Below are 21,932 nucleotides of genomic sequence, written 5' to 3' on the forward strand. Positions count from 1 at the left end.
ATATAGTACCCTGGCCTTGAACGTGAATTGCATTTGCGCGCAAAAATAACAAAAAAAAACAAAAAAAAAATCGGAAAGCAAAAACGAAATACTAAGTGGAAAGAGAGGCAACGAAAGGGATGGCAATGGTGGGCAAGCGAGATGGTGTGCGAAAGCGAAAAGTTTGAACGCGCACAAGCGCAAACAGGCGCGCTGCAACTGCATTTCCCCTACCCTTTCACTCTCTTTCAGCAGCCATCAGACCGCTTTTCGTAGCTCTCTCTCAGTGACGCACACCCTGTGCCCCAACTAAAATTCCAAGGCACTCTCAAGGTTACTGCATTCTAGAGGTGGGCATGAACCCTATTTAGCCCGCTGGCTTCTAAAAAGTAGTAACCATTTAATGGAATATTACGGAATTAAATACTATATAGGAAAGAGGGCTAAAAGAGGGCTTGGTAATGGCCAAAATAATCTAAAATCCCATCACTGCTGCACTCTCAGCTCTCTCTGGCTTTCTGTCTCTCCCGCCCACCCACACCCACACCCACACAGTTCCGATAGATATGGAAAACTACCAAAAAAATAATTGAATTTTCGAATGCAATTTCAGGTACTTCGGATTAATCAGCCACCTGACAAAACAGAACGAAACATTTCTATTTTATAGTCACATTATTTAGTCACAACTTAGGATCGCGTGCCTTTGCCAACCTTTCTAGGTTTTCATTATCGCCGAGATACAAATTTCCTACCCACCCGCCCACACATCTCTCTCTTCATAATTCTAGCAAGCTGATGCCTTGCGAAAAACAGCTTCCAACGGCCTAGCTGTATTGGTTTCCACGGGAGTGGGTGTGTGTCGGTGTTAATTGGTTTTGAAAATAACATTTTACATGCTAGGGATGGATTTTGATTAATTGACTTTGAAACTTACAGACCCGAGACTCAAAAGGCTTCCCATATTTGACATAATCCACTTTTAATGCATCCATGCACCATGAAATCTCAGGGATCTGTGCAACAGATTAGTTTAATAGTATATTGCTTATACGCCCTGTTGGCACATTAGTTCCATAATCTCTATTTATTCTTTCCTTGGCAGGACACAAGGAAACTGCATATATCCTGCACTGGAAAGGATATAAAGGGTCAACATATGCTAAAATACAGTTGCCACCCCGAGCCAATCTCTTCAAATGTCAAAGTTGAATGCACAATATGAAAGTCAGGGCACTTGAAAAAATTCTAACAACTAATATTTAATATTAATAATTAAAAATATAAATTTTGAAAGCAAAAAATAATAAATAATATTTGTTATACTGTTAATTTAAATTAGGAAAATAAAACTTATTTGTGGCAATGATATTTTCAAGGTTAGCATCGTTTTATTTCTGTGTGGAAGTGGCAAATGAAATCGAAATCGAAATAGGAATAGAAATAGGAATAGGAATAGGAATGTGTATGTAAATCATTTGGCACTTTGCACAGTCTAGTGCAACAACCAACATATGCTCGGCTATTGCTTCGGCATTACATAAAGCACACCCTCGCTTTCGTCACCCTCTCAACCCTCCTGGCTGCCCTGCTCGGCGGCAGAAACATGAAAGCGAAATTTCTAGCATATATTTTTGAAACAACGCCGACTGCGACAACACGTCGCATGTGGAAGTGATGAATCATTCGGTTCGGGTAGCCAATGCGCTGCTACAGAACCATTTCGACACCCTCACAGATGCACTTTTCAATCGGCACAGCCAGAGCAACAAAAAGCTCCGTAAAAGCTGTTTGTTCGGGCTCTCTCTCGTTCCACACACAAACACACACACACACAAACACGCAGACACGTTGAGCGAATCCTTGTAGCATGTATTTCAAGTTCACTGTCAAGGTCACCTACTCTTGACATGCGCTGCAAACGCAACGTGAGCTGGCCCAGCTAAGGGTAAGGGCAATTGTTGCTGCAACAGCCGCAGTAGCATCAGCTACCTACACAGTGCTGGGCAAAAGTAAGTGGGCCCTCTGCCTTCCTCTGCTTTCCCCCCAGCAATGCCTCTGGAAATCTCTGGCAGTCGCGCTTGCTGCTCTCGGTTTTCCCCAAAGTATACACATTTTATAATAGATGCACTATAAGCTTAGTCTGACACCAACTACTATAGAGATATATACACCGAAAAGCTGGTAGTTACTTTCTGAGCTCAGCTTTGGGTATTTTTAGCGACAATTGACATTTTGGGTAACTTTGCATGTCATACGTGACGTATACTTGATATGGCTCTTTTATTATTTCTTTGCTATTGAATATAACTTATTTTTATTGTGTAAGAGAGGGGTTATAGTATTTATTTCGATTATAGTATTTAAAATAGGTAGAATAAAATAAACTGCAATACTAGGAGATATGGGTCGTATACTTAATATTTAATATTAGATTTTTTTTTAAGGAAATATATTTTTAATGACTTTAAAACATTCTTGTGCCTTTTAACGCCATTTCATTATTTAATTTTCTACACCAACAAGACCCCCTGAAAATTGCAAGCTCTAACAAAATCAAATCACGAGCTATAATAAAGTTTTTTCCCATTTCCCCACACTGCCAGCGAGATGACGAGGCTCGTCCCCGCGCAGGGCAACTAGAGTGGTGGCATACATCTGCAGCTCACTGTGCCAAGTGCAAGCCACGAGTGTGTGTATCTTTGTGTGGTCGTGTATCCGAGAGATACCCTTTATATCGCTGCGCATGACATAAGAAAACGGCGCACGAAGTTGAAGCAGCGGCAGATTGGTAAATTATGAAAGTGCCAGCTCGACATGCAATAACATCTGTTGCATATACCCTCGTCGGGATATATGCAGTTTATATATAAATATATGTATCTATCTATACAGATATTTACCCGAAACCGTAACCGAAAATGTATATAGGTAATAACTGATTCTGCCGTGCAATACAAAGTGCCGAGGTATGCAGGCGTTGCAGTCAAGGCATTTAATTTAATTAAACAATTAAACAAACATGGCGGACGTTCAGCGTTCTCTCCCATACAACAGAAGACACAACACTCACAAGTACACACGTATGCCATTATTTCCTCTCGCCCCCAAACAAATTCAATTAAGAAATTAAAATCGAAACGAACCGAGAGACAGTGTGAGAGAGAGAGAGAGGAAGAGTGCCCCCTATAACTAGAAAGAGATGGCGAGAAATCTACCTTAATCCGTGGAAAATTGCAGCACACGCACATTTTTCAATCGAAAATCGTATGACAATGGCGTGGATAAATAATGCCGGATATAGGAAGTAATAGCCTGTATACTTAGGTGGGCCAGTAAGTCAAGCAATGTTTGTTTTTTCATCCATCCTATCCCATTGCCTGTGTGTTGTTTGTTGTTACAAGCATTCTGTGTTGCAAGCGGCAGTTAGTCAATAAATGCGCTAATTATATACAATTCGCTGCCCAGACCCAGGCCCAGGCCCAGGCCCAGAACACGAACCGAAAAGCTTAGACCCAGCAGATACACAGCGGACCAAGTGCACATACAGTGAAGCCTCTGCTTAGGGGATATACTGAAGAATTACCTCTCCTACGGTAGAGTTAGGAGATCTAAGACTCAGCAAAAAATATTCTTTTTTTTTCTAAAAATATTTTTAGAGATTCTTTAGCCAGTCTTCACTGTAAATGCATAACTTAAACTGCAAGTTAAGGGAACGAGAAAGAAACATGCCGAAAGGGACAGAGAGAGCAAAAAAGAAATAGCAAATGGGGATCGCATAAAGATGTATTGGTGGCAGTTACTGGGGGAGAGCTACTCGCTCTCTTTCTATCACCTACTTCACTCTCTCCTTGCTCCATTACATAACATCCTTGAACCTGAGCCGAGCTCCTCGCACTCATTTTTTGGCTATATCTTCTGGCTCCTTTCCACGCACACACACACACATACATATGTGTAGCTGCAGAGGCAGGACCCTGTCTTCTGGGCCCACTCTCTATATTCTACGGCTCCCCCAGGTCCACCACCCCTTTCTCCCGCACTTGCTCGTTTCTTCTGCTCGGAAGCTTTCGGCTTTTCAGCAGCGAAACCGAAAACGGCGGCTCTGCCATTTTCTGCTGGGCTGCGCGTTGGCATTGAAAGTGCGACAGGCGAGCTGCCAACAACGCTCCATTCCCAGCCACTCAAGTCCCAGCCACCATTTTCACCCCAATCGAAGCCCCAAGAATCAAAGCCCCGCTAACAAAATAATAATGTCAGAAAGAAAAAAACTCAATTATTTGATCAAAATTAGGCACGCAAATGACATCAACCTGGAAGTGGAATTTGTGAAAATCAACAAACAACAAACAAAACCAATAACAATGGCAAATAATTGCAAATTAATTGTGTTCAACCATTGCGAAAAATAATTCTACAAAAGTGCTTGTCAAATAAAACAAAAACATAAAAAAAAAGTTAAAATAGTTGATTAAAAATGGAAATTATAGCTCCCAAAAGCAATTCAAATGTAAATCAAGTGCATTCTATTGTGAAAATACAGAACGAGATTGCAATGGATTTTGAAATTAAGCTTTAAAGGTTTTTCAAAATGTGACAAGAATAAAAATATTTAAAAAACATAAAACAGTAAACCAAAAAAAGAGTGAACAAATAATTGAAGTCCTGAATATCAAGGATCATCATGGATAATAGGCCGATCCTAAACAAAAGGTAATGAAATTATTTCGAAAGAGGTTTTCGAAAATGTTTGTCGAATTTGTTAGGAAAATATTTCTTAAAAAATCAGACGAAAAATGACTTTATAGTTCGAAAAGCTCTAGAAAGCTCCTTTTGAGGGGAGGCAGGATCAAGGGATAGGGATCCCCCGGCCTTTGAAATTGTTTTTTCCGCGGTTTGTTTTGTCACAGCTAGAATAAACGTCGCAAAATAAACAGGAATCCGCAAAAAGCAAAAGTGAGTTCCCATCCCATCCCATGCCATCCCATCCCAAATAGCCAAACACACACAAACATCCATAGATAAAAAGTGCGCAGCTAGAGATACAGATACAAATGTATTGCAGGGATGTGAAGGGGCGGCACTGGCGGGGAATAATGAATGAAAGAATGGTAGAGGAAGCAACAAAATGAGCGAGAGAGAGAGAGAGCCCCGAAGAAAAGGAGACGGCCGATAATTTTGAAGGCCATTGGGGAGAGCGTCACATGTGGCTGTTGCGAGAGGTGTGTGGGTGTGGGGCAGTAGGGCAACCAATACAACAACAAAACTCAAAGAGAGCAACTGGAAGAATAGCCAAAAAGCAGACACAAGAAACAGGAACAGGAAGAATCGAAAAACTTGATGAAGCATTTGTACATCGGAGAGCCATGGCGAGGGTGACAGAGAGAAAGAGAGTAAGAGAAAGAGCAGTAGGTAGCTCTTTCGATAGAAGATAGAAATTCTGCCGGCTTCGACGCTGCCAGCGCAGCAGCTGCGCTGCGGCAGAGCCAGAACTTTCCATGCTGACGAAAAATCAACGGCATTGAACAGCGGCACCTTCAACCGATCACATTCGTCTTTTTTCCGTTCAAATAGAAAATAAAATAATAAATAATAATAATAGCCAAAATCGCGTTCGCTTGGATTTAAGTTTGAGAGCAGAGCTTTAAGGCTTTAAGGACATCCTGTGACGCCGTTTTTTGACAAAAAAAAAGCTAAAGAAAAAAGTGCATAACAAAAAGTGTGAACTGAAACAAAAAGCGAAGAGAAATGTGGCCGAAAGCCGAAAGCAGCAGAATGTGAGTAAACTAAATTGCGTCGTAGTTAACAATTTTTCGACGGCGTCATCAAAGGCAGGCCTCGCCAACCCACACCACCCTTATTTTTTTTTCTGTCGAAACCTTTGTGATTGCGGAAAATACAGTCAACAATTGCTAAAAGCAAAGTTTCGCAAAAATACACTCTCGCTATATGCTATAGCATCTGCTTCTGCCTCCAGTCCCTGCCACAGTCACACATTTGTTTTTCTTGCACGGAATTTGCAGAAATATAAAAATTTATTTATAACATAAACAACGCGAATTAAGCCAACACAAGAACGAATTACGTATTCGCAAAAATAAACAAAACAAATGCAAAAACAAAAATAATAAAAAAAAAAAAAAAAACGCTTATAAACAGTTCCGTTTATGTAGAAGTAGAACTTTGCTCCGAAAAGATGGTCTCTCAATAGTGTGTGTGTGTGTGTGTGTGTGTGAGAGTGCGTGTTGCCATTTTGTTTGGCAGCTTCTGTACTTGTTTATGACTTCACTCGGCACTCGGCAATTAGAAACTAATTTGAGGTTGGGACACGCGATGGATGCCAAAGTATCTCAAACTTCTATCTTCGATCTAGAAATTCAGTGAACCGCTTGAGTGATAAACATCAGTAGTTCTATGGCCTGTTACTCAGCCTGTTGATTTCCGACAGTGTCACGTGTTCGAAACAGATCAAAGCCTCAATATTCATTTCCATTGCACTTCCACTGTATCTCTATCTGTATCTGTATCTGTGTGGATCAGATTATCTGGGGGGGACAAACGATCGGGCCGAGTGCGGTAAACAATTCTGTGAAATTGTAAACTCTAGAACACTATAGAACACTAAATATGGCTATGTGATGCACTCAATCAAGATCCAAGTGCAAATTTTCCGACCTCACATCCATCTCACCTACCGTATGGAAAACCACAACAACTACAGTTGCATCCTACAGATACAATGAGATATTTTTGTATCTGAACTTGACTCGGGTTTTAGATTTGCACAAGATACGAGTTCATCGATGCGGTCGAGGTTGGGCGGTGGGGGGCGGTGAGTAAGTGGGCGAGGGTGGGTGGTGTGTGTGCATCTGAATCTGTGTTCGTAAATGTGATTTCGAAATTCGTTTACGTAACACATCACTCGCCCCATCTCCGCCACAACCCACTCTCGTCGTTACACGGAAGCAGGGAAAGGGGTTGTGGCAGGAAAAGTCATCTTCACAGATGCACTGTGAGAAATAATCATTTAAATTTTTAGAAAAATAATTGTAACTTAAAATTTGTTTTTAATTCTCTGTACAACCAGTTTAAATAATAAAAATAATATCTATAGATTTGAAATAATTTTCAGTGTAGATTTTTAATTGCTCAGTGGCGTCATATATATGTGTGTGTGTGTGTGTGTGTGTGTGGCGGGGGGCTTGAAATTGGGGATGTTGGGCGCAAAGGAAGATGATGAATTGGGAAGACAAGAGAAACCAGCAGAGACTAAATAAGGTTAGACCAAAAATGATGACTCGACCCAGGTGTTCACCATATTACGTATGCATCGCGTAAGCTGCAGTTCGGTTCAAAAATGGCAGCCAAAAGTGCCCAGTGCCCAGAGAGAGAGAGAGAGTCAAGACAGAGAGAGAGTCGACGCTGGCAGAGCGTTAGCATCAGTGTGTCGGTTCGCTCTCCGGTTTATGCGAGTATGCGAGTATGCGAGTATCTGTGTTTGTGTGTTTCAAGTTCAAGGTTAAGATACTAGTTGTAGCAAACGAGAGCGAGTGAGGGTACTTGCGTTGTGTTGCCATAGTGCTGTGCTGTACCTGCCTCTGTGTGTGTGTGTGTGTGTGTGTGAGTGTGCCGCAAACCCGTTTGGCACGTTTATTTGCGAGAGCGAGACGTGTATCGAATCGAGAGCAGCAGCGTCAAACAAAGAGGAAGCAAAAGCCAAGCCAGAAACCAGACAAGCGGAAAGTACGAAAATTAAAGCAAAACGGAGCGGCGTCAAACATATCTCCTTCCCGCTTGCTCCTTTGGCCACTAAAGCTATCTTAGTCTGGCAAGCTGATAAAAGCACAAAAAAAAGATAGATTTTATTTAGAACGATTTTCAGATACTCTTGATGGAAGAAATCAAGATTTTTTCTACAAAATAATCTCTCAATACCCTTTAAAAGGGTATTCATTAGCCTGCTTTCCCCCTCTCTCTTCCTCTCTCTCTGCAACACTTATTCGCACTTATTGCTCTATGCGTTATGCCTTTCAATTTTATTATCTTTCACTCACACACGTACACACGTTCAGCTTTAATTGAATTGATGTTGATGATTACGTTGAGTGGCGACTGCAATCACCCCCTGCCCTGCCCTGTTCTGCCCTGGCCCCCCTTCTGCCCTGCCCTGCCCCATGGACTGGTCAAACTACCTGCTAAAGCGAAACGAGAATTTCAGTTAGCCCGCCAAGGCCATTTAATTAATCGCCAGCGTCATGTTCTTACTTAATGGATTCCCAGTCTTACAGTAAGCAACTGAAACATCCATCTCTCTATATAATAGTGCATGTTTTTAATATTACTTGTACATTGTAAGTAATATTTATATGTCAAATCTGTTTGCAAACTTTCCACTGCCAAGTGCGAACATTGCTTTATGACCGAATAGCGCACTAAAGTGCATTTCCCACATTTTGCATAGCTGTGAGTTCGTTGCACCAGCTGTTTTGTGTGCAATGCACTCGAGAAAGACCTTGAGTAGGCGGTGGCGATTGCACTAGGAGGGGAGGGGCCGAGCTACAAAATAAAAATCTATTTATTTTTTCCCCTGATTTGTGCACTAGGGTGACTCAAAAGATAGAAACAAGCTGAAAAATCAGTTCTAAACACATAAGAATTAGTTTATTAAATGTAATTTCTTATTATATCATGCTAAGAGTTCTATAACAGCTATTTGAATAACTTGAAGAAAAAATCACGTATACGACACGTATGCCAAAACACTTGGTCTGGCTTGAATATTCTATTTTATTTGTTTTATTTATTCCTCAATGAAATATTCTAAACATCTTTTAGCTCATTAATTCTAAATAGTAAGAATTTCTTATATAAATGGCATAGTTTTTGAGAATTCCAATTGTGATTGTGTGCAAAATTTCAGCGAAATTCATTCTCCCTCATAAAATGTGCAAACGAATGGCAGATCGGAATATTTGTTTATAGATGGGCTAGATGGGCCTCTCGCTCTCAAATGTATGGTGCTGTGAAATCGATAATATTAGCCTGCATGTTGGATGTTGCGAATGCGATTGCGATTTCATCGATGCTCTACTCTAAACAAAAAAATCTGTTTGTTTCTTTATTTTTAGGGTGGCCCAACTGCGTCAGCATGGAAATTTAATTAGCGACAGTTCAGTTCAGTTGAGCTGAGCCGGGCAGCGGCGTTAAGCTGGGAAAGTCAAATGGTTTTGGCCAACACACACACCCACCTACAGTGGCGGGCAAAATAATAGTCACTACAGATACTGGCTAAAAAAAAATGAAAAAAAAACAAAGAATATTGGTTTCTAATTTAATTAGATTAAAAAAATTACTTAAAATAACAGTATAAAATTCTTAATCCCAGCTAGTACTGTTCTTGCAAACATAACTGTACATGCCCGAAGGAGAAGAAGAGCAGCAAGCGGGCCACTGTACCATTTTGTTGATTTTTTGCATGACGACAGCAAAAAGCAAGAGGCGGAACAACAAACGAAGCAAAGTGCACCACAATACCTCACACTGCATCTGCGGGTGTGCGGGTGTGCGTGTGTGGGTGAGTGAGAGTATGTGCGAGCAAACAAATATGGCGCAGACATGCGCACTCTGCCACCAACTTGAACTTGAAAACTTTTACTGCCGCCGTCGCCGTCGCCGCCGCTGCCCTTTCCAACAGCGACGTCGACAGCGCAGCCAACCGGCAAACCAGAGAGAGACTGAGCAGAGAACTGAGTAAGAGTACTGGAGACGGAGAACATGGCAGCAGGTATGTGAAAACGAAACAAAAACAAAATGAAAGCAGAGCGTGCTCCGAGCTTTTTTGGCGGCACAGCTTTTGCGTGGGCGACTTAAGTCGGCGTCGCTGCTTCGGTCGGCAGCTCCGTCGGCGCCAGCCAACTGTTTGCTTTTTTGTTGTTTCTTTTTTCCCAACTTCCAGATACTGTTGCATACTTAGTGGGATGCGAGGATAAGAGAAAGGGAAAAGAGGCAGTGAAAAGAGGGAGCGCACAGATTAGGGGGCGTGGGTCGCCTACACCTGGCCGCTCCAGCTGGGCAGCAGGATGCAGCAGCAGCTTCCCTGAATCCAGTTTCGCAGTTTATTCGGTGACGAGCGGGCGGCCGATGAGGTCAGCCATTACGCATACGCCTAGTAATCCCCGACCCGGGTCCGCGTCTGTGTGTGTGTGGGTGTTTTGTTTTCTGCCAAGTTCATTTTAAAGGCGCGTTAATAACAAAATCAGGTGTGGAAAATTGATTAGCATAGAAGAAAAAAAAACAACAACAACAAAGGGCCCGTGAAAATATGGGTGTATTCCGTGTACTTTGAAAAAATATTATATATGTGTGACGCACGCCAGCATATGGCAATTAAATTTGAATAATTAAGCAGCTGAGCCTGGCACCCACACACACACACACCCTCGACAAAATGAAAACTCTCTCCCACTGTGTGAGTGGAAAAAACAAACACACAGCATACATATATGCAAGAACTTGATGTTGTTGTTTCCTGCACCTTGACCTTTCCACGCCCATGCAGCAATGTGCGTAGGCAGCAGCATTGGCTCTATCACACAGATACACACACACACACACACCGACGCAAGGACACAGACACATAGGGGTCTGTGTACATGGACAGCCGACATAGACAGGAGTATATAGAACAGCAGACAAGTCGATTGGCAGCTGTTGGAGCCGAATTAAAATGGACGAGATGCAGTCCAAATTACTTCGGATATCTTCCAGAAAGGTTCAGTTTTGGGAAGCGGAGAGTTTCCTGAAGTTTTTAATTATTAAAAAGTGCAGAAAAGTGAATTAAAATAGTAGTATTTCTTATAGGTAATTAGAAATGTTAAAAAAAATATTAGTTTTTATTATTTAAATTAATTTGTCAGAAAAGGAATTTCATCACAATACGTTAATAAAACAAAAGTGCAATGAAAGTGAAATGGCAGAGACTTCCTGCAGAAAAGACTCCCCAAGTGCAACATTGATGGGGAGTTGGGCGGCTGAAAGTGGTTCTTGTCCGCGCTGAGCTTTCGCGCGAAAAGCTCATTTGTGTGCATCGGCTGCTGGGATACACCCTGTGCTCGCTTTGAATGAAATGCAAGCAAGTGAACACAGCTGGTGGTATCCAGTGGCCGTTTTGCATCCTTTCAACTTCAAGGATAACAACAGCAACAACAACAACAGCAACAACATCAAGGACCTGGCTTTGGGTGAGTCTGGCCAACAGCTTTTCAAGTTTGCTCTTCCGGATCAAATATATATATATATACTATATCTAAATTAATTCTATTCATTTGTTTTGCAAATCCAATTTATCAATGATCTTGATTTTGTTTACCTGTTTTTTGTACCATTTCTGTTTTGATCCTAATTTTGCCATACTAAAAAATAAGTTTTCTTAGCCATAAGCTTCAGTTTCTTTCATTTCTCCCAAAAAAAAAAAATGAAAATAAAAAAAGAGAAAAAAAATTATAAGAAAAAAAGATAAATTGGAATATCAATAAAATAATCTTAAGAATTAAGAATCGTTTTAGAGAATAATCAGTGAGAAAACAAAAATTGCATATGATTATATTCAGCATTTTCTTGTTACACATTCAGACTTAATTAATTTCGTTTTTCGTTTGCTCGCTCGTCTTTGGTTTGCTCCGATTTCTTTTTTCATTTTCGAATCTATCTTAGAAAATTCGCTTCTCTCCTTAAACACCCCCGCAGACACAAACTCATAGATACAGATACAGGTGCAATGATGGGCGCATCGAATGCAACGCTCTGAAAACGCTCTGAAAAAAAACATTAATTATTCCGAATGTCGGCAGCAGTAATGAGTGAAATTTTTGTGGATAGAAATCTCGCTGGCAGAAACAATTAAAACGATTTTCATGCTGCAAATTGATTTTGTTTTGTGATTTATATTTATTTTGTATCCTCCAACTCGTTTCTTAATTTCACCGAATCGCGTGCACTTCGGGGTGCTGCAAAACGAAAGCCATTTGGCATTTTCTATTTTCGTTTCGCTCTGACTTTTTTGGCTCAAATCTGTTGTTCGGCGGTTGGCGGAAGTCTATCTAGCGAATTGGCTAGATAGTCATCTATCTAGTATCTGGGTGCTCTGCTCTGCACCAACTTTTGTCACTTTTGCATTTCAAATGACCGTCAATTATCCTTTGCCGACACTCTGTCCCTTGTCTCTTTGCTTTTTTTTTTACCCCCATGAGGTCAAGGAAAATGAAATTGATTTTCTGCCCGAGTGGATTTCTTCTACATGTGCATTTTCAAAGTTCTAGTATTCTATTATATAGTTTGCCTTATGCAATCAATATATACTATACACATATATATAAAAAAAATCAATTTTATTTGGCTTAACTATTAGTGCAAATCAATTTTCTCCTCCAGCTGGTCAAACAGTTTACTGAGCGGGTAATTATAGCCATTATAGCAGTCATCGACTGGCGACCGACTCGGCGGCCTGGTGACCTCACATGACAAGTTTTATGATGAAATTAGCTTCGATTATAGTAAGAGCGGATATAAAACAACATCAAATGCGATAAAAACTCGCACTTAAATATTAGACAATGGCCAAGAGGCTAGAATTACGCAATCGAGGGGGATTTAGAAGTGATTTTTTTGTAGGTTTGGAATTTAATTATAAACGAGTTGATGATAAAAATAAGGAATTGTTAGATACTTCCAATAACTTATTTCATTTGAATTGCTATTATCCCTAAACTACAAATTAAATTCCGTAAAATGCGGCATTTATCGCATGACAAGATTAACAATTGCGATAACAGCTGTTGGCCTTAAGCGATGGGAAGAGGGATAGGAATTTTCAATTTAAGGTTGACCTTAGACAAAATTTGATCGATAATTTCGCATAATTGTGGAATCTCTCAGCTCAGCTCAGTTCAGCTCAGCTCGGTCAGGCCAAAAACACAAACAAAAACTGTGACACATGGCAGGGCGCACACTCACACTCATACTTACACTCACACACTGATATATCGACATCACCTTGAACATTAACGCCCAATGCAAACTGCAACTGACATGGGAAATTCGTGGGAGCTGCCATTTGGGTGGGGTGGGGTGGTGGGACAGAAGCGAGAGCAATAGATAAAGAGAGCGACAGCTTGCTATAGTTTTTTTGTGTTTCTGCGCCACATTTGCGTCACTCCGTAGCAGAGAAGCGAAGAAGAAAAAAAAAATGGCTAGTGCTGCAACTGCAAAAGCTCGTCGCTTCCGTTAGCCTACACTTTATTTCGAGGTAGTGTGAGTGAGAGAACGAAAGCTTCCGCTCTCTCGCCGCTCTCTTGTGCCTCTCAGCTGGCCTCTCAGGGGTTTTGAGTTTTAGCTTTTGAACACTTTTGAGCAGCTGACACTTGCGCTTCAGCATTAGACCAAAGTAGTTTGACTTTTCAGTCTTAACACGCGAAACGAAATGAAAAGTTTGAAAAGTGTGAGCTCTCTGTGTGTATTAGTACAGTGTGTGTGTGTGTGTGTGTTGTGGCAGCTGCAGTTGCAGCGTTACAGAAATAAATTTCGTACAAAATTCCGCCCTGCATTTAGTATATTTCACCTTAGATCGTCTTTGCCACCTAAACACACACTTTGCACACACTAACACACACATACACACACACGAGTGCTCACTGACAAGTACACTGCGCTGCAAGTTTCTTTCATTCACGTCCGCGTGGCCATCAAAATAAAAACAACAACAACAACTACTACTACAATGTAACAACTACGATTGTCGGTGTCGGTTCGCGTCGCCTCCCATCGCATCGCATCGCGTCGTTTCGTTTCGCGTTTTGGCCAAAAAGAAATTGGCCTAAAAATGTAACAGTTTTCTTTTACAATAACCGAAGCCAAGAAGAAAACGCCAAAAACAAACTGCAGTCTGCTGCGTCGCTACTGCAGTCGTCGACGACGTCGATGTGGCTGCCGCTGCCACCGCTGCTGTTGCCACTGCTGCTGCTGCTGCTGCTGCTGCAGAGCCTTCTGCTGCTTTGGTTGCTGTTGGCCAATTGCCGTTGGCCAGCGTCAGTGTTCATTTTCCCATCGAGTCAACAGCACACACGGTCAGGAGCGGCCAGGAAGGAGTTCAGTTCAAAGCAAGGAGCTCCCACAAGCAGAAGCAGAAGCAGCAGCAGCAGCTGAAGGCATCGATCGTTGGATTTTCATTGCGATTGTTATTGGATTTGGTTGTGGAGTTTCAAAAAAACAGCTGATTAGTCCCGTTAACTATTGTCCCTCTATTTTTTTAAAGCTCAGCTTAAACAGCTGATTGCATAAAGCCAAAAACAAGTTGAAACTTTTCGGTGGCGTATACGTAATATCGTCAGTTAAGTTCAGTTCCGTTCCGTTCGGTTCGGTGCCATAGCCTGCACATCTGCCATTGCAATTGCAGTATAATTTGTTGCAGTTGCAGTTGCTGTCGTTATGCAATTGCCAGTGCAGCTCTACAACAAGAATAACAAAAACAATGTGGTTGCCAGCTAGGCACCCTGTAATTGCAACAGCAAAAAAAAACACAAAAAATAAAACAATGCCAGTGCAATGTGAACAATTTTTTTTTTTTCGCGAGGAGAGAAACACACGAGCACATTGTTAAATAGTTTATCCCACACACACACACACACACACACACTCACACAGTATTGTGTGTCTAGTCTGGCAATTTGTTTTAAACAATCAGCGGCCACTGTGCTTGCTATCTTGCCTCTCGCTCGCCCCGAGTTTTAAATTTAGTTTCGCTGCAGTTTCGGTGCTTGTAACCCAAATTTTCTTTCATCTTTCGGTTCTGTTTCATATTCATCTTATATAAGATATCTTGCCAAAAAAAAAACCTCTGGAGTTCCCAATTAAAAGCGGTTTTAGTTAAAAGGCACAAAAAAGCAAACGATTTAACGACTGGGAAAAAATAAAAAACTAAAATTCAAGCAATGGCAATTAAATCGGCGGAACACGGCGCACTTGCAATTTGAGAGACAGAGCAGCACTCACTCACACAATAGAGTCTTGACCAAAACGTAACCACTTGACCTTGCACAGTTTTTCGCAATAATACGTATACGTACCGTATGCCCGTGTGACTATATGACTATATGACTGTGTGTGTGTGTGGGGGTAACAGCAAAATTGCAATATTTTGTGTAAAAATAACGAACAGACTTTTTATATAAGGCCAAGATAGATATATGTATGTATAGCTAGCCAGGTGTGTGAGGTTGTGTGGGTGTGTGGGATGAAGTGACTGCTGCAGACTGCAATACTGCAGTGCATGTTGTTATGAGGTCGATATTTGTTGTTTTACTTTTCGTTCAATTTTCATAGAGACACTCTATAGAGGCTCGCACACATCTGGCCAATGGGCGGTGTGGGTGGATGACTGAAAAATGCATTTGACACAGAAAACAGTCGAGAACAAACACAAACAGAGACTCTCTAGTCTATAGTCTCTCTGGCTATAGAAAGGCTATAGATTTCGAAGCTGACAGATATGAAAATATTTCAGTGGCGATATTAAATGATTCATGGCTGAAATCCCCATTGATTGATTCGATGCAAAGTCGAAATAAATTAGCAACCAAAAGTTGCCACTTTAAAGGCTTACTGAAAAGGGCTCTGAAAAGTATTATAGAATTTCTCTCTGGATTCTGCAACCTGTTTGTTTCTATATACATTTTTTATAAACATCCAGTCGCCCTGGCATTCGGCGATTTTTTGTTGAATTTGCATTTGGATTTTGGACCTTAACTGATACCAGCAGCCGGCGGCAGACAAAAATTAAGCACACACGTAAACACATTTTTTAAACAGATATCAGCGAGAGTGACATCATCGTTTTTGTGATGGATCATTGCCCAGACCAGTCACTTCTATATACAAAATTATATATATACGCAGTGCTGAGTTAGTCAGCTTCAGTTTGGACTTCACAGTTGACTAGAAACTGTTTCATTCGTTGATAAGCCAGGCAAAGAATTCAGATATTCTTTTTTGAAAGCCCCCCCAGCATGAATCACAAGGCATGGGCTGGCAACAAATTTTCGTCAAATTTTCGAAATATTTTCATTTAAATCGCTCAGTATATACGTAGATACGGCGGATTCTTTGAATTTGTTATGAAATGGAATGCTTGCGGCTTTCTTTTGTACCAGAAATCGACCTTCAGCCCGGACCACAAGGTCATATGTGAGGAGATGGTTGGTGCAGCAGCCTGCAAACTACTCCGAATGGAGGTCAATCCCACCCTGGCCCCCAACTCCTGCCCCAGCTGGTTATGTAAAGAAGGAAATTGGGTCAGTGTTATGACCTAGTTTCGTTTTTGGAGGGATTCAGGGGGTAGGGGGCTTAGATTGGACAACCAACCCCTGGCAGTTGCAGTTTGGATTAGTTTGAAATTGTTGTTTTTTTTTTTTTTGGCACCTCCGATAATTACAATTGGATGGAATCCGTAGCGGGTTTCGTGCCTCCGGTTATTGATTTTCAGAAAGGCCGTGCCGGGACAGTGGGTCTGTCGGTCTGCCGTCAGGTTTGCTTTGGATATATAGTATTCGTGTATAGTATATAGCCAACCTAGATAACTTTGGCAAGGCCCAAGAGTACAAGTATCTATCGGATACACCAGCACCAGTACCAGCACCAGCCATAGCCTGGCTGCAGTTTGCGAGCTTAGCCAAGGAGCCAAAAATAAAAATTCTCTTTGGCTTCGAGCCAAAATGCAATGCAAGGGATGGAGTGTGGGGCAGGTTGCTAGTTGCTAGTTGCTAGTTGCCAGTTCCCAGTTGCAGGGTAAAATGAAAAGTGAAATGTTGCCATGCCACATGAGCAGAAAATGAAAAAAAAAAAAAGAAAAAAGTGAAAAAGTCATAAAGAGAATTTATCTATATTTATTTGGCAGAAAGCTGACATTTATTAGTTTGCCCTGCAAAACCGAAAAGTCCTCTATAAATATGGTTAAGAAAGGCACTTTGATGAGAAATTTATGGCCGACTGCATAACTCATCCATTATCCACCTCTTCGGCACCTTTTGTGGTGCAAATTCAATGCACACTCGTCGTGTGTCAGTTGGCTGCCCCGCCACTATGCCACTGCCACTTATTACATCACCCCAGAAGGCCCCAGCCCCCAGAACTACATGACACGATACGTGGCCGATTCGATAGACATGGCCTGAGGCCTTTAACAATTTGGGTCAACCAACCAACTGAGTCTTGACTTGCCAACAAATCTTCATGCCACCACCTCCTTTTCAATGTCCTGCCAGTTTGGTGTTCTTCGGAAAATAGTCTCAAAGTGTGTCGAAACTATTAGATATTCTTCTACGAACTACGTAAGCAGATGTATAATAGGTACTTGTTTTGGTTAGGCCTCCAGTTCTGAATCTTTATGATGATCTTCATAAGGTATCACGCTTTCAACGCCTGACTCTGTTCGGTTTGTTCTTTTTAATTTTAGACAAAATTGCCATAAAAAACAGCAACAACTTAGACCACCAGAACTAGCAGAAAAAAGCGAAAAAAAAAACACTTTTATGCCTCAACATCGTTCGTCATTAGTTAGCTGCGTCAATTGTTGGGCCTCTGTTATTTATAAATAACAGAGCCGCTGGGGCAGCCACGTAAATGGTGACGGAAAGCGAAATAGCCGGAGAGAGAGATAAATTTATGGAATTTCTTACTTCCAGCTAATGAATCTAATCGCTGTTGCCAGGCCAGGCCAGCAGGCTAATGAAATTTCCCAGAAAAGCTGACGAAAAAAACCTCCCAAAAATCTCAAAATCATTCATAAAATTCAACCAGCCAGTCAGTCCTGGTGCCTCTTTTTTTTTTTGTATTTTTTGGAAGTGTCTGGGCTGTTGTTGTTCTCCGTCTAGAGATAAAGATTCAAAATATCAAGCATTCCGCGTCTGTGATTACGTATACGCAGCGTTTGCCGAGCGTTCTTTAGGCTTGTTGCGTGTGCGCGCGTGCGTTTGCTCATGTGTTGTTAGCACTGTTGTTGTTGTTGTGGTTGTGGCACTCTGCCCCTGTATGGGTGTGTATTTAGCAGATAATAGGTGCCACAGTCGGTGTGCGTGTTTGTGTGGCCGATCATGCGACCCATCGAGTTGAAAAAAAAAGGGGAAGCCGACGTTCTCTTTTTGGGAGACGACGAGACTACCCATTTTCGCAGTACTTTGACTTTGACAGTCACTTTTTAAATGAAAAAATACATATATTTTGTATATGTATATTTTTCTTGGCCTGGCCAAAACAGTAATTTATTCAAGTAGAATTATGGCACCGCTGTTTTTGGGTTTTGCAACACTTCGGGTCACTTCCGGTGACGACAACTTCTTTGAAACTTGGCCTGCGCCGGCAGTGGCAGTAGCAGTGGCAGTGGCAGCTTTTATGACCCAGATAAAAGTAAAACGTGTTGGCCAACAACGCAAAGAAAGAGAGGGGGCAGGGGGCTGGAGGGCCCATGAAGTGCTAATGAAAAATGCTCAGCATTTGCCTAATGAAATTATAACTGAACCACTAAGTGGGCCATAAAGAGGAGCAAAGAGCTCAAAAAAGGGGGGGTCTCCGGTCGGGGCAATCGGACATAAGATAGGGCCGACCGACTAGGGGGGAAGAATATTTTTTTCGGGGCGTTTTAGAAATTTTGTTGTTTGTTAAACCGTCGAGCCGTCAGGTCGAGCATGTAACCCATTTAACCCACATGGAAACAGAACCGAAACCCATTTGACAGGCACATGGAAACGCATTTTGTTTCTTTATTCAGTTAACGCTTTTTAAGCTCATGAGCTAGCTTTTCATTTTATCGATACACCTAAGTGAGCAAACACAACACTCCTACAAACACACATACTCGTATATAGTGGGGTATAATCGTGCACACACATTGCGACACAAATGAACAATAATTTATTTAATTGCCGAGCTCTTGTTCTCTCGAAATTAGAACACACACACACACACTGTACGCTGGCACGCGATTTAAAAAAAAAAAAATACAAAATAGCAGATTAAATGGCTACTCAGTATGAGCTTCTAGAGGCTGAAAACTTTTTATTAGTTGTCAGATATTTTAGTCTATATGAAATGGCCCCCTCCAGATGACACATCAAGCATACGCAGTGTTGTCAGTCCAAAAAAAAAAACAAAAAAATAGTTCCAGTCCAGATTCCATGCATCTCTGTCTTTGTGTTTGCTTCGATTTTTGTATTTTTTGTTGGCATTTGTTTGAGCCTAATGCCTGCTCAATGTTTTGGCCTCGTTTTGGATTTATTTTGTGCTTATGCGCCGCACCTAGAGAGTCATGCAAAAAGCAGCCAAGCAAGTCGAAATTGAAGGCTGCATTGGCCGAAACTGCGCCCCAGCATTTAGCAGGAATCTCTGCTCCAGAAAGCATTGGGAACTGCTGGATAATTTTCTCTTTCCCACTAGTATTATTGGATTAAAATTCGACGAATCTTATCTTATCTACCCCAAGTTGGAGAACCCAAAAAAGGCCACCTTGCTAGCATTTCTAGCCAACTTACATGGCGAAATCGTAAATGAAATGAAATCGCAGTTTGGTGACATACAAATGACTTGTATAACCGATCGCCGATCAATCAGGCAATCGCTGATCCGCATCGACCCACTTTTTCAGTCTCCCCCCCGTCCGAGCAATATTTTCTTGCCCCGAAATCGATCCGCCGGCGCGCCTAATGGCCGCTTATCATTATCAGCGTCGCGGCGCACCTTGGCACCTGCGATTGCTTATCACCTCCATTTTTTTTTGTTTTTTTTTAACAAAGTCGCTCCGGGTTCAGTTTCTGGTTCATTGTACTCACCGCACTTTTGTTCTGCATGTGTTTGAGATTTATTTGAATTTTTTGGATATCCCTCACCCCACCCAGCTACCCACCTCGTTTTGGTTTCTTTTCTCAAATCCAATAATAATCGCAAGATCAACGAAAGAAGTAATTCAAACCCTACGCCGCGATAATTTCAGTTTTTTGTTTCAGTTTGAAAATAATAATAAACGCTGAGAGAAAAATGCATCCTTTGAAGGTTTTGGGCTGCGTGTCAGGAGTGCATTTGCACTGAAACATTCTGAAGCTTGTAAATGCACTATCTGGTACGACATTCCAGAACGTACAATCTTCCCGAATGCAAGAAAATGCGAATAAACAAACGATATACATATATATATGCAATTTTTGTGATTGTGCAACAACTGACATAATTTCTCAAAAAACTGATTATTAATTCAATTAGACCTTTACGAGATTAGTCCTAAGAATACCATAATTGTAAGCCAATGTTCCTCAATAAAGAATTTATAATAAAATGCGAATGTCTTCTATGAAGAAATAAATATGTTTTGTGGTTTTATTTGACCCCCGGAATGTTGCATAGAAAGGGTGCACTCAGAACTAAATAAAAAGTACGAGCTGCAAGACCTTGAGGCCGCGAAGTGAAGCTTCTGGCGACCTTGAACTCTGTGGCTCTAATTATTCAAGCATGTAATTGGCCACCCAGCCACAACGGCTTAAATATATACAATAATTGGAGTGCTATTACCTCATTTTTTTAATATATTAATATAATTGGCTATTAAAATAATGAATACTGAAAAATAGGATGAGAGGGCTTACATTCTGATGGCCGAAATAACTCATAAATTCTTTGTAACTGAAAATAAAATGTTTTTTTATAAAAAAAAAAAAGCTAATTGCATATTTTACAGCGCAGTGATGGGGCAGAGTGCTTGTTGCCCCAACCACCCCCCAGCAGGCTGCCCCACAGAGCTTTCGTCGCATGCACGCAACGTAGCATAAAAAGCAGCATAGAGGAAAATCCCCAACATCGTCCAAAAGGTGGCGCCCGCCTAGCCGAAAAAAAAAGCTCGCTTGGAGTTGCACCCAAACATCCGCAAGAGGGTGAGGCTTAAAAAATATTTAAATTTAAACAAAAATTAACTGGTAAGAGTTAAATACTTCCATCACTCATTAATTAATGAAATTAGTGTCTCATAATTCAGTTACCTCAATTGGCTATGCGCTTTGGCAGTGTGGTTAGCTGGTTGTGTAGCTGGTGCTCGTTGGCAATTAATTCACAGCCACTATCTTCACTGCCGCCGCGACAAGCTAGAGCAACTTACCCAGAATCCCGATGGTTTTGTTAGGATTCTTAAGATCAAGGATAAGGAGTTATTTCCCTATTTAAATTCGTTGTTTTCATCTCTCAGATAAGGACCCAAAGTAACGAGCAAAAAAAAGCGAACATCTAGCGAGTAACGAGACATTGTGCTAATTAACAAAATGGCGGAAGACTTTAAACATAAACTTGGAACCGGAAAAACAATATCTATTTAACCCCAGAAACCTCCAAAACCCAAGAATATTTTCAGATTTCATACAACTAATTATAAATTAAGTTAAGGTATAAACTAAACTTTTTGAATAAAAATCTTGAAAACAATCAAAATAGGAAAAACAATAATTTGTAGGTTGGTTTCTTTTTTATATATATATAAATTTTAAATTAATAAAATTTACTTTCTATATTTCTATTCTTTATAATTTCATCTTCATATAAATAATAATTTTAAATCGCACATTGTTTTTGCTCTTATTCATTTTATATCGTTATGTTCACTTTTTTATTCAGTTTATTATTTTTGTAGATTTTTTTGTTTTATATTTATTTAATTTGAATTACACAACATTATTTTTATTTAGATTTATCATTATCGGTACCTTTATCATTATATCATTTTTTATATGTATGTTTAAAATGTTTTGTTTGCTTTTCTTACACCTTATCGACACTGTTCTTCCAAAGAAGTCAGAAGAATTGTTCTCATTTTGTTTCTTTCTGTGTTTTTCTTAAATGGTTTATGCTGGCTTTACATTTTATTATTTATTTAT

General features: G+C 40.7%; 2 long non-coding RNA genes across 4 annotated transcripts; both read left to right on the forward strand.

Moving 5' to 3' along the window:
* The first annotated feature begins 684 nt into the window (after window positions 1-684).
* Window positions 685-1,350, forward strand: LOC123257032. The gene is made up of 2 exons (XR_006506952.1): window positions 685-1,018; window positions 1,085-1,350. It is a non-coding gene; the product is annotated as an uncharacterized LOC123257032 (long non-coding RNA).
* A 2,733-nt stretch (window positions 1,351-4,083) lies between these two features.
* Window positions 4,084-21,445, forward strand: LOC6508027. Of its 3 annotated transcripts, XR_006506951.1 has the most exons (3): window positions 4,095-5,756; window positions 9,108-20,942; window positions 21,251-21,445. It is a non-coding gene; the product is annotated as an uncharacterized LOC6508027 (long non-coding RNA). The 3 variants fall into 3 exon arrangements; XR_004310144.2 differs by lacking the exon at window positions 21,251-21,445 and having other exon boundaries at window positions 4,084-5,756; window positions 9,108-20,379; XR_004310145.2 differs by lacking the exon at window positions 21,251-21,445 and having other exon boundaries at window positions 4,084-4,692; window positions 9,108-20,379.
* The last annotated feature ends 487 nt before the right edge of the window (window positions 21,446-21,932 follow it).

Source organism: Drosophila ananassae, chromosome 2L (genome assembly GCF_017639315.1).
Source record: "Drosophila ananassae strain 14024-0371.13 chromosome 2L, ASM1763931v2, whole genome shotgun sequence".
NCBI classification, from domain to species: domain Eukaryota; kingdom Metazoa; phylum Arthropoda; class Insecta; order Diptera; family Drosophilidae; genus Drosophila; species Drosophila ananassae.